The sequence below is a fragment of the Ailuropoda melanoleuca genome, chromosome 1 (assembly GCF_002007445.2).
Source record: "Ailuropoda melanoleuca isolate Jingjing chromosome 1, ASM200744v2, whole genome shotgun sequence".
Lineage (NCBI taxonomy): Eukaryota > Metazoa > Chordata > Mammalia > Carnivora > Ursidae > Ailuropoda > Ailuropoda melanoleuca.
In genome coordinates this window covers 30,824,893-30,840,109 of record NC_048218.1, presented here as the reverse complement: position 1 = coordinate 30,840,109, position 15,217 = coordinate 30,824,893, and the positions used below count along the sequence as shown (strand labels likewise).

Genomic DNA, 15,217 nt, shown 5'->3' with positions numbered 1-15,217 from the left:
TTTATGTGTTGAAATCCCAAGACAGATTTACAGAAACAAAAAATATTATCTGGAGAATCAGTAAATTAAGGGGAGCTTCCCCAGTCACAAAACACTATTGGCTTCAAATGCTCCTAGGATAACCAATTATGACCCCCTTGGGATATCAGTCTTCTGAAACCAGATGCAAAATGGAGAGAGATTGTAGTCAAGTAGAATCTTTTTTCTGAACTTTGTTTATTCCTTTGGACCCCCTGGTGACTAATGCTTACTCCTGAATTATATTTCATTTTCCCGTACCGATAATAATAGTTGGCACTTATATAGTGCTTGGTTTGTGCCAAACACTGTTCTTAGTGTTTTACAGCTATTAGAACACTTAACTTTATAATGTCCACATGGATGGTATTATTTTCACAATCACATTTTACAGATAGACAAACTGAGGCAAAGAGAATAACCATTATGACGAAGATCACACAGCTGTCTAAGTGATACAGCCAGAATTCAAACCAAGGAAATCTGTTCTAGAGACTGCTCAAAAGGAATACTTGAAACCACCAAAACACACTAGCAAACAGGTCCTAATCTTATTTATATTTGCTCTGTGAATGCGAAGAAGAAACCAAAAAAGTCTGTGTGCAGAATGCTATCTCCTCCTTTTAATTTCGTGTTTTATTCCTTGCTTGCATTGATCTGTAAGTGAAATTTGAGTCCACTTATTCAGCTTTAGAAAATCAGGAACCAGATCTCATATTTTATATGTACAGAAATGCCTCCGGCTCCAAAACCAGAGGAGGTGAGTCCTGGGTGTTAGCAATTACACTTAAAGGAGACTCGTTTCAAGCAAAGTCAAAATTAAGGAATCTGATTTGGCAAAGTGTCGAGTTTTTAGAAGTCTTGTATTCTCTCCAAACCACCTTGTCCTCGGGGAATTCATTACTTTACAAGTAGGCCTGTAGCAGGTTGAGTTCAAATTGGTATTTTGACTGTGTAAATGTAGCCTCTCAGTAGTGGCAATTTTCAGTTAGGTAAATACATTAGATAAACAGCTTCATTATTTTTTCTGTGTAACTGAGGATAATTGTATAAATTATAACTAAATTCTGTATAAACTATGATCTCCTTATAATTACCTCAATTAATGTTTTTAATTGACATAATGATTCACTTTTTAGCTTACTACCTGAGGCATTTCCATTAACTCTCTGCCATGAAACGTATATTGCAATTGTTCACGGGATGTATGTCCAACAGACTTGTTTGTCCCTTAGGTAGATATAGAAGCCTCTTGACTTATAAACTGTGGGTTCTGAAAGCTTATTGTCATCCTTTTTTAAACCCAAAGTAACATCATTTAAGTATGTTCTTTCACTACCTGTTAGAGGCAAGGAAAGAAAACAAATAGAACATGTGTTTGAAGGCTATTCTTTAGGCTATAGAATTTTCTTAAATTTTGAAGGTAAAATTCCTCATTCATTCTATGTAGTGTTCTGACCTGATATTGAGGATCATGAAGACAAACTCCTCCAGAAGCAGGTATGAAAGGGAAAAATTAATGAATCTAGAAGTTTAACAGATCCTACCAGATCAAGGCTTCCTGATTGCCCAACTCATGGGAATACATGAGAAAAGAAGTCGGTTCCTTTTGGCCAAAATTGAAAGTACCTAGGAACAAAGAACCTTTTGTATTAATCCAGAAAAAAAAAAAAAATGGCCTGAAGCCAGAGTGCAAATAGAGGAGTCTTGACGAATTCTATTACTCAGAGAAATTCTAGTTTTCTGGTTGGTCTGAGGCAACTGCCCTGAAAGCCCTAAAACTCTCTTCTGGTCATTGATTTCCTTTGCAAATGGAAAGACAAACCTACAGACTAGCACATTGACTAGGAAATGTCAGAATTAGAAAAATAGAGGCAAATTCAGATATTGGTATATACAAGGACACAAATGACAGAGGATAAACAGTGACATGAGAGGTTAAAAAGTTGGGTGATACTGAATCATGAGTCTCCCAAGACATCTACAGTGAAAAATATATTATTTTCCTTGGGTGAATTCTATGCTGTCAACCTTCTGTTAACTTATGAGTCTTTTACATTCCTAAGAAGGACTAAACCCCAAAGAGAATACATTTATGGTTGAAAAGCCCATGCTAAAAATAAGGTGAGTAGTAAGAGGGTGATGTTTGCACTTTCATAAAAGCATCTAATGCTTTTCAAAAAGATGTTAGGTCTTTGTATTAAAACCTACTCTATTAACGAATCATGTCTAGCAATGGTTTAATCCTGAGATCAAAAGATTAATTTTATGAGCATTTCTTCTGAGATGATAAACATCTTCTCCCCATTAAATTAAAATTTAAATACTGTGGATGTTGAATGAGTGGGAAATGAATTTTCTGAATTCTTAAATTTAAAGTGTAGAACTGAACCTGTGCAATACTTCTCTGATGGGGAGTATTTATGGAAATGCTATTTGTGGGTAGTGTTTTTGAAAATAAAATACATTTATGAAAATGGTGATTCCACTCACTCACATGCTTTCCACGGGGATCTATATGGCAATGACTCCAAAATTCACTCTGTTGTACTGCTGTCCATTATCTGTTGGAGTAGATGACTCATGAGTTATTGCAAATGCGTCAAAACAGGCCAGGAAGTAAGAGGCGGAGCTGATGACAAAGGTATAAAGGGTGGTCAGCGGTGCTGAAAGCACTGCTGTGATTGGAAACCTTGAATTGTTATTGTGCCAGTCAACATATTTAAGTGATATAAGCCAGCATACTCAGCTGTATAAATTGCAGAGCAGAGATGGGGGATTTAGCACTGATCTAATGTTGAGATGTTACTAGGCAGCTCTAGTCATTCCACTCCATGCAGAGTAATCAAGGATACTGGTATGAGAGCAGTACAGGTGGTAGATCAGGCCTCTGGAGGCAGGGGATCAGAAAAGGTCTGGAGGAAGTTGATTGAGATAAGAGGAAGAAGGCAAGAGCCTGGATATCTGGGTGAGATCAAGTGGCAGGCAGTACAGGGTGCAGAAAAGAATGAGGAAAATAAGAAGTGCTAACTGTTCCCTGTCATTCTCCTTGCCATATAAACTGTGGTGATGATCAAGTCTGATTGTACCCGTTAAAAGTTTAGAGGAGTCCCTGGCAGATGGTAAGTATTCACTCAATTCTATCCACTAGTGGTGGTGGTTGTCGTCATAGGAGTGATAGTAGTAAACAGAGGTTGGGGCAGCAACAGGTAAGGTAGTGCCTTTCCTAGACTATGGCAATAACGGATATTTTCTTCCTTTAGAACTTAACTTCTGGTACATTCCCCACACTGCCACCATAACCCTCTCCCTAAAACCTCTCTGGGCTTCCTATTTTTGAATAAGTCAGAATTATTCAACTGGGTATACAAGAACCCTCTGCCTTTACCCTCACACTTCTGTGTCCACACACGTTAATCGAGGGATTCAGCAGGTAAAAGACACAACCGTATTGCGCTTCGCATCACTTCATAATAGAGTAAGCGATCACGTGACTACTCCAAGGATGGTTTCTCAGATCGAAAATTATTTTGTGTGCCTGTGTGCATTGATATGTACTGTGTATGCTTGCATATTCTTCTCTGTGAAATTAATTCTTTCAGATTCAACTAGTCAGAATTAATTTCTCTTCCTCTTTATGTCTACTTTAATCATGTATCTACTATAGTGTTTCTCATAGAACTGAGCAATTTGGCTGTCTCTCCCACTAAATCCTTAACAACTTCTCTCAAGGACTCGGAACAGTACTTCATATCTAATATCAACTAGCTAATATCAACATAGCTAATATCAACAATGCTACAGTCTGAACATAAAGAAAACACATTCAGTTAGCTAGATTGTCTCAATGTCCTTTTGCTCTGGTCTCACATTTTTTTCCCTCATACTTTTGTTATAGATAGACACTTAGGAAGATAGTTCGTCAGTAAAAAAAAAACAAAAAACAAAAAAACTGCCAACTTATGTTATTTGGTGGCACAAGCTGAAAATTTAATATTGATTCTTAACTATTTCTGCATAGTACAATTTCAGTAGATTGACTAATTTAGAAATAGCTTCAGTTCTCTTCAATCGTTATGTTCCGTGTATTCAAATTTAAAACGTGTATAAATGTTAAATTAATCTGTCAAATTTATAAGCAATGAGTAGCCGTAAATCTTTTTATTTGATGAATTACTTGGTAAAGGTAAGAGAACAGAAAAGGGAAATATGATTTGTCTAGACATGGTGCAGATTTTTTTTTCCTCTATGACTTTCTGGCATGATTAGAGTATTAAAGGAAAGTAAACCTAACAGTTTAATGGGATACTTCCATTTCTAGTTAGCAGTCCTGCAATTCAAAAGGAAGAAATGCAGCAAAAGGAAGATTTAAGCAGAAGGATGCTGTGTTCAAAATTACCTTTGTTGGGATTTATGTGTAATGGAATTAACTCAGCAGGGGCAGAGGAATGCTTAAAATGGAAGCTAGCTGCTTCTTGTTGCAAAGACATATGTCTTGATTTGTAATTACCAGAAAAACAGGTTGCACATACTGTATTTTAAATCATTTTCCCAGCAATGGGAACTAGTACAGACATGCATGCAAAGGGCATACCATACCCTCCTTTTAATTTCCCACAAGTTTTTTTCTTTTTTTTCTTTTTTTAAATCAGATCCCTTTAATTAGAAATAATCACTGGATAGTTAGTTAGCTTTTATATAGCTTTGTCTTTCATTGCAAAAAATAAGTCAAGATGTCATAAAAATAGACCTTGTATTCAAACAGCTAAATTGAACAGGAATGAAATGAATACCCACCAAAAATTGTATATGGAAAAAAAACTATGAGAAATGCTATCCTAAAATAATTAGGAATTTAAAGGAACCAAAAACTCGATTTTCTAAGAGTAAAATCTCTTTTTCGCCTTCACTTTACCATTATTCAAAATCAAACAAGCAAATTAAAAACAGCAACAACAAAAAGGCTTTTGCTTAATGTGAGGAGCTTAGCCAGAAATCTATGGCTGCTTAATTACTGTCCACCATATAGGTGATTGAATTTGAGCCAGATTTTGACATTTAAAAGAATATAAATTTATACAGTTGATCTTTTGTTTTTTTTAATTTATAATTTTTTTTTTCACAAAAGGGTCTTTATATGAAAAAAGCCGAAGTGGCCTCTGGGGCAATAGGACAGGCAGGCCAGCTTCTCAGGGGTCAGGGACATTTGGGAACATGTGATGAGGCAATGAGTCCTCTGTGTCAACCTGGGCTGTTTCCAGGACAGGTGGCACTGGCTCAAAGATGGGGTAAGCTTCAGGGGCCTCAGCCTCCAGGTGTTCTAGAACAGGCTCCTCCTTGGTCAGCACTGGGAGTTCATCACTGCTACCTGCACTGGTTAACCCAGAATCTCTCTCTTGGCCCAGCCTCGGGGGCTGAGAACCCTGTGAGATGTCTTCCAATGGTTCCATAGGTAACACGGGGTGGCTGGCTAGGGGGGTGCCCCCAGGGCTGGGCTGGTTGCACTTCTGCAGGGAGCTTTCCAAATGGAAACTCTAGTTTCTGTTCTCGTCATTGAGATCCAGCAGGATGAGAAGGCCACCCCCTTAGGGACTGGAACCCTGCCCCGCCCCTCCAGGCCTCGGGATCTCTCTGTCCTGCCACTTCCCCTTTGTCACTCCTCCTCCTGGGAGTCTGCCACTGGCACCCACTTGAACATATGTGAAGGGAAATGTCGCCCAGAGTCCCCCAGCGCTTCTCCCATTCCCAGACCTTCTCGATGGTCACCATCAGCTTCTAGATGTCATCCTTGGCCAGGCTCTGGGTCTAGGCCAGCAAGTCTGGCTGGCCATGCTGTAGAGGAAGGGCCTAGGCCAGGCCTGGGGCGGGTCCACCTCCGGTCCCTCGAACTCAGGCTTGGCGCCAGACCCAGGCGCCACTCTCTGGGCCTGCTGTCCCTCCTGCAGTTGGCTGAGCCCTCCCTTTACAGTTGATCTTTTAAAGTAAACCACTCCACAAAGTTGAGTGATCATTGGTGGCTCCCAAAACTACTTCACCTACTTTAGCTTTACTTCTCAGGGTTGTCTCTGAGATCACTTGAGATCATATATTTGAAATGCCCAAGGCAATATAAAACTGTAAAGCAAAATATTTTACTTAACCACAATCTCCATTTGTCTGGTAGAGGCCTCAAATAGCACTTTTAAGAGGTTTTTTGAGATGTAATTCGTATATCTTGTACTTCACCCGTCTGAAGTGTATAGTTTTCAGTGATTTTTAGAATACTCATGTACCACTTTTACCTTGATCAATTTAGAACATTTTCATCACTTCAAAAAAAAATTCCAATGTCCTTTAGCCATGACACATCTGTTTTCTAATCCCACAGTCCGAAATAATCACCAATCTACTTTCTTTCTCCATAGAATTGCCTATTCTGGATATTTCATATAAATTCAATCTTAAAATAATGGTTTTGTTTTGTGTGTGTGTGTGTGTGTGTGTGTGTGTGTGGCTAGCCTCTTTCTTTCTCTTGGCATTATGGTTTCAAAGTTCATCCATATTGTAGTATGCATCTGTACTTTATTACTTTTTTTAAAAAAAATATTTATCTATTTTAGAGAGAGTGCATGGTGGTGTGTGCTGGGGGGAGGGTGGTTGGAGCAAGGGAGAGAGAGAGAATATCCAGCAGACTCTCTGCTGAGTGGGGAACTGGAGGTGGGGCTCCATCCCACCACCCCTAGATCATGACCTCATCTGAGATCAAGAGTCGGTGGCCTAACCAACTGAGTTGCTCAGGTGCTTATCTCACAGAGTCGAGAAAAGGAACCTTGCTAGAGTATAAGTTTTACACTCCTTTTGTTAAATGTATTTCTAAATTTATTTTTCAATGTAAATGAAATATTTTCTTAATTTCATTTTTGGATTGTTTATTGTAATTGTATAGGAACAGAATTGGGTTTTGTGTATTGTTCTTGTACTCTGCAGGTTTACTGAAGTCACTTACTTCTAATCATTTTTTAGTGGCTTGCTTAGGATTTTCTGTATACGAGATCGTATCAACTATAAACAGGATAATTTTGTATCTTCCTTTTCAAACTGGATGCCTTGGATTTCTTTTTCTTATGTAGATGTCCTGGCTGGAACCTCCATGACATTGTTGAATAGAAGTGAAGAGAGCAGAGATGTTTTTCTTTTTTCTGGTCTTAGGAAGAAAGCACTCAGCCTTTCACTATTAATCATGATGTGGATTTTTTGTAGATGTCCTTCATCAGTTTGAAGAACTCTTTTCTGTTCCTATTGTTTTCCTTTTTTTTTATCATGAAAGAGTGTTGAATTTGTTCAAATGCTTTTTCTGTGTTTATAGATGTGATCATGGTTGTTTTATGTTTGTTTGTTTTGTCCCATTTATATGTTATATTACATTAATTGTTTTTTGGATGCTAGACCAACCTTGCATTCCTGAGATAAATCCCATTTAGTTATGGTGCTGCTTCTGTTTCTGCTGCGGCTGCAGCTTCTTCTTTCTTGGTGTGTTCCTGGATTCAGTTTGCTAGCATTTTGTTGAAGATTTTCACATCTACTTTTATAAGAGATGTTCATTTGTGACTTTCTTTTCTTATGATGTCTTAGTCTGGTAGTCTGGTTTTAGGTATCAGAGTTATGTTAACCTCATAGAATGAGTTAGAGAGTTTTACTTTCTTCTACAAAGGTTTTTCAGTGTTACCTTCTCAAGTACAGTCAGAATCTGAAACCTTAGGAAATCAAGACAGAGATTTCGGTAGGTCGTTGGCCAACAATTGTGCTATACAGTATGTTGTTTGGATGTTATTAAAGCAGTGGAATGTTAATATTTAGACTCAATTGATACTGTTTTTCCAATGAGACTTTGGGGTTTAAATTGAATTATTATTCAGTCATAACCAGGCCTGTTTTGGAGAAGAGACTTGGAACTTTGATTATAAGTCTCCTGTGCTCTGTCCCTTCGGAAATGGGAGGAAACATACAAACATTAGCTTTGCCATATGCACATGAAGTTTCTAAAGTATTTGTCTCTTTTCCCCTTTCAAACACATAAAATATAGGACTCACTGGTAACTTTTGCTGACAAACATGCCATACAGCATCAGCCAAATGCCTGTCTGGGATGGTTGTCATTAGAGATACAAAACTGCTTATAATTCAAAATCCAGAACAAACATGACCTCCAATGGGATGCCTTCTCCAAACCCCAAGAATTATTTCTTTAGTCCTCTGCTTCCAAATTACTATGTGCACACTTGTATTATGACACTTTTTCTACTGTTGTGTTTCCTATCTGTCTTCCCCACCTTAAAAAAAAAAAAAAAAAATGACTGAATGTCTGGAAGGAAAACTTTACCTCACAGGTAGCAAGTACAAACAAATGCATACATTTTCATGTTGACACAATTTATTGTCTTTATGGCCATGATAAAAGATGTTTCTGATATTTGTGTTATTAACTATGCATATCTCAGTGTAACAAAAATATAGTCTGCGCTCTTTCCTCCTGAGCCCTCTACTCACAATCTACTACATTTGGTTTTAAGCTCATGGTTCACTCAGTACCTTTGTTGAAAAGCAACGTCTTTATTTCCTATTGGCGTGCTCAGGTGAGCGGGCCAACTACTTTTCTTCCTTGACATGGGAATGTTATATGCTACGTTTATTATTACATGTTAGCAAGACTCGGAAGCCATTGTCTGCTTCTGCTTGTTGTGGCTCCCCATAAATTGCCCCTTGGCAGGGTATCCTCTCATCTTGTCTCCTCTGCAAAGGTTCCAAAGTGTTTTTGCCAATAATACTATGTTGCCATTTACTGTCTATAGTTGAATATATTGAAATTATTTGACATGTCAGATGTCACTTAGAAGTTAAATCCTTTATTAATTTAGTGACCAAAAGGTATTCTTTACCTATCACATCATCGCTATTTGGTACAGTTTGTTGAGAGGGTAATTTAGACTGTGCTGCATGCAGGCTAATACTTGACCTTTACTGTCATCAGATGTATTTTAAGTCCAACAAACACATTGACATATTAGAGAAGTTTAGGTTTTCCACAGAATCCTAATACCAAGCAGTGTAAGTGTTCAGTGTACTATTTAATGTATGTTCATTTAAATATTTAGAAAATAAAACTAAAAACAAAAGAAGAATTACAACACCCATCTATCCCTTCTGTATTATTAATCTTTGAATAAAAATATTGTTAAAATTTGGGGTATCTTCCTTTCCAGACATCTGTGTGTTTATCTGTCTGTATCTATTTATCTATAAGACTACACACCCACACATACTTTTGCTGCAAAAAAACAAAAAAACAAAAAAGCAAAAACAAAACAACCAACCCATAATTATTTTGTGGATTTTTTTTTTTACTCATCACCATATTATGAATTCCAAGAAAACATTAAATTAGATTGACTATTTTGACTGTCTACAACTTAAATTTCATAATTACCAGAGCTGCAAATAAAGTATCTACTAGAAAACTGATTCAACTCTAACTGTAAAGTGTAACCCAGCTCTTCTTTCTGAATAATTATTCAAAATAATCATTAATATAATAAATGTGCATGTGATTCTAGAATATGTTTTCATTTTGCAAAATGATAATTTTTTAATGATATGGATCAGTGATCTAAGATGGTGAACATATTTGTGTAGCTGTTTTTAAGAAATAAGGCTTTACATTGGAAACCTTTTAACTTTGGAAATTTTATTTAAAGAGTCAGACCTCATTTAGAAAGTTGATGCTCACATAACATTGTAAAACTTCTAAGAAATGATTTGATCTCACACAGAAAAAAAAAAGCCTAGAAATATTTACTTAGATGCTAAGCATTTATGTAGACTACTGTTCAAAGCATATGTGTTCAGACATAAGAGAAAGAAATAGGACTTTTTTGAAGAGTTAAAAAAGTGCTTCAGGTTTTGATAAGTCATATAAAGTGAAACTGAGAACTAGCCTGCCTGTTTAAGACATAATTTTCTACCTCATCATAGCAGCAGAATTCAAAAGCAATTCCAACATACTTCTATTCATCCTACTGAGGTTTCAGACCTCTAAGAAATTGAAACCATGAGAAAACAGCATTTAGAGAGTCCTTTGTTTTGATCAGAAAGATATACCCTTAGTTTTGTCATCATCTGAAGCCACTTTCATTAAGCCACCATCAGCCCTATTTTATAGAAGTGTATTATAATTTTAACTCAAAAGTCAGATGACTGCATTTCTTTGTGAATATAAATAGTAACCAACATATAGCCATTTACATCAAAGACAAGAAAGTAAATTCAACAAATTTCTATCAGTGCATCTATTTATCTAGGATTTGGGGAATATGAAACTGACTTTAATTAGGCTCTTCTCAAAAATTATTCTTGACCTAATTCCAAATGAATCCCCCCCCCCATCTTAACTTCTCATTAGTATTTGAATATTCCGGCCAGTCGTAGAATCCACCGTATTTCAAACTTGTGCTGCATTAAATCATCAAGTATCTACAAAGTGCCCCAGAATGCCAGGCCCTATGAAACACTGAAAAATATTGGTAGATGTTTAATAACAGTGAAAAAGCAACAGTAACCTTAATAAAAGTGGCAACAGCTTATAAACTGTCCAAAAGGGAAAGACCTGTTTCAGCAAAATTGCTGATGGCCTTAGAATGTATGGCAGGGCAAGGAGACAGCCCGAGAGGTTACAGCCTCGCCACAGTTGGAATGCGGTCACTCGAGTTATCATCTCACGATTAGGAAGTGGCTGTGGTAGGGTTTAGATAATTCCAGTGAAAGCAAAACGGTGTGGGTCTTTATCTCTTTTCCTATTTTGTGTGCCTGAAGGGACGGGTTTTGAAAGCCACTGTGTAGCCTCCTATTCACCGGTACCAGGCAGGTAATTAGACCCAACAGCAGAAGTGAAAGACTTTGCTCTAGTGAGGCAGTCTGGAGTCCTTGCCCCCAGAGAGCAAAAGTCTTCTAGATGAAACAAAGAGGGAAGAGAAGTGAAATAAGAGAAGACTGGCCCTAGCTGTCAGATTCTTCATTGAGTCACACGTCAGGTGTTTAAACCTCTGTTTCAGTCAGCAGACGCCTCACAGGGACTTTGAATGACTAAAAACAGGAAGTATTGGGGATAGTCTCATGCAGTAGAAAGATGGCGGTCAAAAACGATTTCATGATCAAACAAACCATAAGGAACCAATTGGCCCAAATCCCAAATATACACTGTTAAAATACGTAGAATACTTAAAATACTTTCCACACTTTTTTTATGAACAAATTTCAAACATACCAAAAAATTGAAAGAACAATAAATGAACATTTATGTTCTTCTTCCTATATTAAAATTTTTAATATTTTACCATAATTATGTCATCTCTCTTTAAAGATATATATGCATATGTGTGAACATTATTTTCTTTGCACTATCATTTGAAACTAGGTTCAGACTTCAACATGCATATCCTAAATAAAGGCTTTCATTTTTCTAACCATAATAAGATCACACCTTAGAAAAATAACAATGATTCTGTTATATACTGGCTAGCCCATGCACAAATTGCCCAAAAGTATCCTGAGAAGACCTTTTATAGCTGCTGCCAATGTTATTTTTAATTTTAAATTATAATCCAAACTAGATTCACTTATTGCATTTAACTATTATTCCTTTGTATTTTGTGGTTTCTGTCTGAGTACCATCAATGTATTGGGCCAATAATTCTTTGCTGTGGGAAGGTCAGGGCTATCCTCTGCATTGTGGGATGTATAGCAGCATTACTGCATTATACCCACTAGATGCAGATAGTACTTCCCCCTGCCCTAATTTGTAACAATCAGATTGTCTCCTGATGTTACCACCTGTCCTCTGGGGGCAAAATCACTTCAGACTAAGAACCACTGTTCTTTTAATCTAGGAGAGTACTTCTGTCTGCCCCGATGTAATGTCATTTAGCCATGCCTAGAAACAGGTCTACCTATATTTTACACCTGTATTATCTCAACATATACCACATCCATCCCTCTGTGGACTGTTTAAGAATTATGAATCTCAATAGGAGACAATTAGCCTCTGAGCAATCATGAAAATCACCTGAGAAATTTGCCAAATGTCAATTCCTGCATTTTTCTCCTAGATATTCTGAGTCAGTTCTGAATTGGGACCTGGAAATCTGAGTTTTTTAATAAGCACTCCAAGGTTTCACTGTCCCAAGTCAAGTTTGGGGAAACAAAACAAAAACAACTATGTCTTCTGCACTTCTTTCCACTTAATGTGGGGATACCTATGTCTTAGACCCTATACTTTTGTGTAAAGCAACATCCAGGATTTAATGGTTTCAGACGTCATCAATAGTGCAATATTTTCAAAATATTTGTGTTTAATGTTGAACTCCCACTTGTCTCATTGTCTCAAGTCTATTTCTATGAGGATTTTTGTTCATTTTGATTCTAACATGTTGACAACACAATTTGATATCTTTTCTACCATGAATGCTTTTCTACCATGATTTCTATTATGATAGAAGGTTATTTTTTTTTTTGATAGAAGTTTACTTTACATTTCTATTGTCATTCATTGCTAGTGGGAATGTAAAATGATGCCTTCACTCTGGAGGACAGCTTAGTGGTTTCTTAAAAAATGAAACATTTTTACCATGTAATCCAGCACTCATGCTCCTTAGTATTTACCCAAAGGATTTGAAAACATATATCCAAACAAAACCTGTACATGGATGTTGATAGCAGCTTTATTCAAAGTTGCCAAAATTTGGAAGCAACCAAGGTACCCTTATGTAAATGAGTAATAAATAAACTGTAGTATATCCAGACAATAGAATATTATTCAGCACCTAAAAGAAATGAGATATCCATTCTTAAATACATATTACTGAGTGCAACAAGCCAAGCTGAAATGGCTGCATACTGTATGATTGCAACTATATGACACTCTGGAAAAGGCAAAAGTTTGGGGACAGTAAAATATCAGTGGTTGCTAGGAGTTCAGGAAGAGGAAGGGGTGAATAAGCAAAGCACAGAGGATTTGTGAGGCTAGCCAACTCTGTACGTTACTAGAGTGGTGGACATATATCATCATAAAGTTTTCTAAACCTAGATTATGTACAACACCAACAGTGAGACTGTGTCCTGTATGGATCTTGGGTGATAAGGATGTATCAAGGTAGGCTCACCAATTGAAACAAGTGCACCACTCTGTGGAGAATAATAACGGAGGAGGCTGTGGGTATGTAGGAGCAGGGGGTATATGTGAACTCTGTGTACCTTCTGCTCACTTTTGTGGTAGACCTAAAACTCCTCTAAAAAATAAGATCTATTAATTTTTTTTTCTATTAATTGCCCTATCATGTTTCCTGAGTCCTAGACTGGCTGCTGTGTAATCATTGTACTCTTTTTTCCCCCTCTTCACTCCCCAGTATAGTTACCATGTTCTCTTAATTCTTCTTCCAGAGTGGAGCATCTCAAACTTCCATGTGAAACAGAAGAATCACATAGGCAACTTGTTAAAATGCCCATTCCCTTTCCTCCCCTGGGATAGGCTGGTGATGGGTATTAAGGAGGGCACATATTGCATGGTGCACTGGGTGTTATATGCAAACAATGAATCATGGAACATTACATCAAAAACTAAGGATATACTGTATGGTGACTAATATAATAATTATTATTTAAAAAAAAGTTTGGGCATGTAGTGTAGAAATATGAATTTTTAACAAATGTTCCAGGTGATTCTGAAATAGGTGAGCCAAGAACCAAGATTTGAAACCCCCTGCCTTTTAGCATCTGACATATTCACCATTTTGGCCTTTTTTTTTTTTTTTTTTTCTCTATGGCTTCAGGCAGATTCTGTTTAAACAAAGGTTACAATAATTTCTTTGCTACCTAATTCCTGTCTCCTTTTGCTACAATTATGCCTTTGTACGCTGCTGAAATAATCTCCTGCAAATGCCATTTTTATCACACCACCTTCCTGCTCAAGAATCAGCTACTCCTACTATATCAAGTCTAAACTCTTGGCTTTTAATTCAAGGTCTTCTGTCAACTGGCACTTTTGTACCTCTCTAATTTTATCTTTTCCCACTACAGACTGACTCTCCCCTCTAGCTAAATCTAGCCAACTTTCCATTCTTCCATGCTGCTTATTTGTGTGACTGTGAGTTTCCCATCAGTTGGAACGCTCTCCGGTTCATTTTACCCAACGTGGAATAAATACATTGGCTCCCAACTCACCGACTTCAGGAAAATTTCCCTGATTAAATTTTTCCACCTAATTGTTATGCTGACTGAATAAAAATTAACAAGCTGGACTATAATTTCAATGGGTAGCAATAACAAAAGAAGCCTCTAATATTATAAAGGAGGAATGGTATGTTATCTTTCCAGTTATAAAAACAAAGGATTACTGCAATAAAAGTATCAATCAGAATTTTCATGGAAAAGTAGGTGCCACAAAGTATTAAAAATAAATGGGTTAAAAGTTGAATATAAGTGCAGTAGTTTGAGTAAACACTACAGTGAGACAAGAAGACAGAGAGAGCCAGTAGGAAATGAATGAATGGAGAAAAATAAGGGAGTGACTCTAAGATGTGAAATGAATGTGGTGACAAAGTACAGTGGAAATGCAACAGGAAAGCAAAGCCTCAGTTGCCTATCCAAATTAATCTAAATCCTTCCCAGAAGCACTTTTGGTAGCACATGGACATTCATTTTATTATTTTATAGGAATAGCTGCTACACCCAACCAACTATTGGCCTCTTCAAAGCAGTCATTTCCTGAGCCTATGGAGCAAAAACACTTCTACCAGAGATTCCATTCCGGTGACATGCTGCATGCATACCTAATTCATTCAGTACACCCAGATTTATTTCCAGATGGCTCTATATGTCAGGAATTCATAAGAGTTACCGATTTTCCATGCCCTCACCAATACTTGGGTTTACCTATCTCCAAATTTTATTAATTGAATGGGTGTATTATGATATCACATGATTTTCCTTGCGTTTATATAATTACTAAGGAATCAGTGTATCCTCTAAAATACTTCAGAGCCATTTTGGACTCTCTATCTGGGAATTGTCTCATCAACTCTGCTTAAATCTTTTGTATTATGTCTAATAATGACTTCCCTGTATTCACTCTATATCAGCCGTGCTGAACTCCAGAAGTCACCCAGAAATACTA

The 15,217-nt window shown here is 37.0% G+C and overlaps 1 protein-coding gene and 1 pseudogene across 9 annotated transcripts in view; one reads left to right on the top strand and one right to left on the bottom strand.

Annotated features, from left to right (window-relative positions):
* ROBO1 (roundabout guidance receptor 1) overlaps positions 1 to 15,217 on the top strand; it is a 1,105,499-nt gene that overhangs the window by 392,741 nt on the left and 697,541 nt on the right. The window lies entirely within an intron of this gene.
* The window catches only part of LOC100466493, a 40,410-nt pseudogene continuing 30,400 nt past the window's right edge, over positions 5,208 to 15,217 (bottom strand).